We start from the raw sequence: 5,248 nt of genomic DNA, 5'->3' as shown, positions 1-5,248 counted from the left end.
CTTGTTCTACAAAGGGGTATTTATATACCTCTTTACAATGACTTGGGAAGCAAGTCATAACCCACATCATATGTGTTGGTTCAATTCATTAGCAATAGGCTTGGTTTAAAGACCAAACCATCTTTGGTTCATAACTAAACCAAATTAATTTGGTTTATTATTAAACCATAATGAATCCAACTCGCTTACAATAGGCGTGAGCCACCATTGATTCCAACCCAACAAATACTTTTCATATTTGTCACTTCGTCTGATTCTACCAGACTTAATCTCTCTCAATATGAAAATCTAATTCTCAAACCTGTTTTACGTCTTTCAGATATACTTGTAGCGCATGTGACACAATAATTTCCCAATTATGTCGGTCGTTCATAATTGACCATTAATTATGAGCCAGTCATGAGTGACATCTAGTAGTACATCATGACTCTCAATTCATCAAAAAATCATAGTTGTGTTGATGCAGGGTGCACCAGAATCAAATTTGAGTTTTGATATTGTCAAAGGATCAAGTTAAGTCTTGTTGTGATATAATGAATTGACTAAGTGTGTAGGATATTTATTCAACCAGGAAAGACCTAGTCGTCGCTAGGCAGGGAAGTCTTAGCAGATTATTGAAGCTAGGCAGAAAAGTCCAAGTGGATTAAGGACTTGACACTTGGTAGATGACATCGATAGGTCCGGAGGACTTGATATCTAGTTGAAGCCCTAGTGAGCCAATCCGATGTTGAGCCGAAGTCCAAACAAGTCTAGAGGATCTTTGGTAGGTAGATTAAGGTAAGCAACTGGAGTGGAGCGATGAGGAGGTCGTGTCCCAGGAAAGGATAAATCCTATGTCGCTAATCTAACTTAAGAAATCGAGAGGTTTCCAAATTGAGATCAAGATAGATTTTATTATCTATTCTTACTCATGCATCATATCTCTGTGCTAACTTTGTGTTGTAGGGATATTTTTTATACTGTGCAACTAACCCTATTTTGCATATTCTAAAGGATCAGTCGACCGAATAGGAAGGTTTAGTCAACCGAACATAGCTAATGTGGCAGGGTTCAGATCGCACAGAGCAAAAATAGAATTCAGGTGGATCGATCGACCAAACACAGGGATCGATCAACCGAACCTATTTTGGTATACACAGTGGTAGATTCAGATCACAGTGAAGAAGAAAGTTTTAGGCATCCATTGACTGAACAATAAATGTAATTAATGACCTAAAGATTGGATCTCGACAAAGAAGGTAGGTCACACATTCAGTCGACCGATAAGGAAATTGGTCAACCAAACAGATCAATCGACCGAATAATTTTTTGGTCGACCAAAAAATTATTCGGTCGATTGATCTGTTTGGTCGACCGAACATGGTTTATAAAAGAACAGCTCGAGATCCAAGCTAGAACAACTTTATTGATCAACTCTCTACTCGTCATTTGTAGTACTGTTGCTCAACTACGATTCAACTTTATGTGCAAGTTACGACACTGAGCTGCGTTGATAAGCTCCGCGGAGTTCGCTGCTTATCCACCCAAAGGCGCCTCCAAGTTCCATGGAGAGCGCCCTCCATCCAGCGTTCAAGGCGCCTCCCATCTCCTAGGAAGGCGCCTTCACTCCTTACTGCGAGGCTTTTATCCAAGGCACCCGGGGTGCCTCCAAGCTCCATGGAGAGAGCCTCAGGTACTATTCATCTGAGGCTTCCCTTAGCAACTTCATTCCTGCAAGGCATATTAGTCCACAAACAAAGTATACCCTGCAAAATCAAGTTAGCACAATAAAATACAAATAATATAAGTATTTGATAGTCATTGGACTGTCCGGTTCTGACTTCAGATTTCCTCCAAAAACCCTAGGTCGAACTGACGCCTACTATTCCCTCACTAGGAAATGCGTCCTCACCTACTCCTCTCAGGAGAGTTTACCTGTTGCCAGACCGATCCTCCAAACTAACTGGACTTTTGCTCAACGTCCAAAGCTTCTGGTCTTCATGCTGGACGACCATTCCACGACCCGTCTAGTCTTCCACCAGGTTCGCGACACCAGGATTTCAACCTAGAGTCCTTGACTCTAGGATTTTTGCCCGAAGCTTTCGACCCGCCAAGACTTTCCACCTAAGGTTACCACCTCCTAGGACCTATTAGGATGTATACTAAAAGCCTAGCTTTTTGTATGAAGATTTATTTTGAAATAAGAATCACATTGGTCAAATGTCTGCATTTAGTAAAATGCAGTTGTCCATTTAATTTATATTGTAGATAATATGGTGTGTGGTGTCACATAGAAGATCATGTTATCAGTTCCTTATAAATTATAAATAGTAGTTCACAACCAAGATGGATTGGGATAAACCATTGGAATGGTTGTAATGTAATTTGGTATTAGTTTATCTTGACTATAAAATTACACTAGTACACTATGTGTGCATTGAGTAGGACCATTTGAGGTTGTTTCTTTTATACTGACCGCATAAAAGAACATAACCTCTGTTATTATATGGATGTGCGTACTCTTAATCCCGATATAATAACAAGCACATATGCTTAGTATTTATTTCTTTAATTTATCAATGGATGAGATTTATTCGTTAAATCAATAGGTCCGATAAGTTGGGAAAAAATATTATTTATATGGTGTGTTATTGATTATAAAAGGAAACAGTGTCCTAGTTATCTAGGTTGATGATGTCCCCTTGAGGAGCTCATAAGGATTGTCATGTAAACCCTGCAAGTGGACTTAGCTCGGTATGACAATGAGGTTGAGTGGTACTACTCTTGGAGCTAGATATTAATTAAGTGAGTTGTTAGTAACTCATTTAATTAATGGACATTCGATATCTTAAACATAGGGAGACTAATGCACTCATAATAAGAAGGAGCTCATAATGTAATATGGGATTGGTGCGGTAGTTCAATAATAACTCTTTAGTGGTATGAGTTATTATTGATGAACTTGAGTTGGGTGTTCGTGTCAAACACAAGAAGCTTAAACTCATCAGGAGGCCAAAATCAATTCCTCCTCTCGATCCCTGTTGTAGTCTCTATAAAGCCTTATATCCACCAAGTATACTTCTTACCCAAGTAATGGGCCAGACACATCCTTGCTTGGTGCAAGGGGGTCGCCCAAGCATTAGCTTGGAGCTCAAGAAGTGGCCGACCAAAGCATGGCTTGGTGCCCAAGCTAGGGGTTGACCACTAGGATTAAAAGGGGATTTTATTTTTATTAAAATCTTTCCTTTTATAGTCATCCACATGGTTTTAAAAGAGATTTTTAAATTTTAAAATCTTTCCTTTTATAGCTATCTACAAAGGATTAAAAGAGAGATTTTAATTTTGTTAAAATATTTCCTTATTTGTAGTGTTTAAAAGAGAGATTTTAATTTTGATAAAACTTTCCTTTTTTGTAACCATGGTTTAAAAGAAAAGTTTTAATTTTAATCTTTTCTTTTTTTTAGTCATCTACAATGTTTAAAAGAGAGAGATTAATTTTAAAATTTTCCTTTGATAACCATCACAATAGGAAATTTAAAAGAGAGAGATTTAAATTGTTATTAAAATTTCCTTTTATGTCATGACCAAGGACTATAAAAGAGAGGTAGAGGGTGCCTTATGGGATACACACATCTCCTAATTCTCTTGCTTCATAAGGGTCGTCTCCTCCTCTTCCTATTCTATTCCTTGGTGGCCGGCACTCTCTCTTTTTCTCTTCTTTTTCTTTTTCCTTCCTTAGGGTCGGCGGCACATCAAGTGGCATCTTCTTGTGGCCGGTTGCTTGGAGAGGAAGAAGAAGAGTAGAAAGTTTCCTATTTTGGTTTTCCTTGTTGGTCGGGTTTCTTGGAGAAGAAGAAGTTAATTGATTTCATCTTGGTAGATCGTCGCCCACACGACGTCTAAGAGAATGAGAGGAATACAACAGAAGATCAAGAGGTCTTTAGCTATAAAGAAAGGTATAACTAATTAATTATTTCCGCTTCAAATTAATTAGTTTGTGTTCTTTGTATGGATCCTGAAATACCAACACAAGAGGCTAGCGATTTCATGTTTCGATTTTGTGTTTTGATTTAGTGTTTTGATCTTGTGCTTCTATTGAAGTCTCTGTAGTTAAACCTAGGGTTACTGTAAGAAGTTTAAATATCCAATTTCTTTGAAAGACTTTGTCTAAGAAGTGGTGGATGATCTCATAGCCAAGAAGGTCAAGTGGCTCGACATGTTTAACCTGGAAGTTAATCCTTGAAATAGATATTTAATCAACTTCTGTAATATGGGATGAACTTGGATTAATAATGTTAAGTATTGTTTGCAATCCAAGTTTTAACTACTGAAGAATGCATGAATTGAACTTGAAGTAAAAATGTTAAGTTCCGTTTCCGATTCAAGTTTAACTCGTGAGAAACACATAGGTTGTTAGGAAAGTTCTGTGCTTGTACAAATTTTTGTACAGGGGAAGCAGAACGGAACTCCGAGTAGCATCCAACAGGACCTAAGGTTACCGCCCCATAGGGTTTTTCACCTGCCAAGAATCCACTAGGACTTATGGCTAAGAACACTTAGAACTTTTCCTGCAATCTCATTCAAACTTGTTAGACGACAAGGCAACTTAACTTTGGACCCTTTGACATAATCAAAATTCAGGTTCGATCGTCGGATGTTTTCTGCACCAACACAATTGATCAATTTTCTTACTATTAAACCAGAAATATGTCATACAATTCAAACAGAAAATATATACACATAATCCATAAACTTTGGATTCATATTAAGTTTATACAAAAGCAGCAAAAAAAAACCTTCTTGGATTGAATCTTTCTGATAATATTGCATCTTCTCGAAAAATATAAATACCCTTCTTGGTAAAAATAAAACTCCACTTTCAGCTTCTTTCCACACTCATCTACGAGGAAGATAATTATTACATTATAATTAAAATGAAGCAGCTCACATAATCAATACATGAAATTCAAAAAACAGATTTAACAAAATCAATAAACTAACAATAGATGCAACATATATATATTAAACTCAAAACAATAAGCAAGCTCACATAATTATATACTTTTTAATTAAAAATTAAACTCAATAAATAGATTAAAAATAAATGGATGTTATATGTATTTTGTAGTTGATTTGAATAAGATTGTTAGTAGTTAGGTTCTACTTGGATATATTAAATGAGGGATTTGTCTGAATGAATTTAACATTGCAAGGTTGCGCATCTAGTCTCACATGGAGATGTGCAAAGATCATGGTGTTTGGAGGATAT

The sequence above is a fragment of the Zingiber officinale genome, chromosome 11B (genome assembly GCF_018446385.1).
Source record: "Zingiber officinale cultivar Zhangliang chromosome 11B, Zo_v1.1, whole genome shotgun sequence".
Classification (NCBI taxonomy): Eukaryota; Viridiplantae; Streptophyta; class Magnoliopsida; order Zingiberales; family Zingiberaceae; genus Zingiber; species Zingiber officinale.
This window is presented reverse-complemented; position numbering follows the sequence as displayed.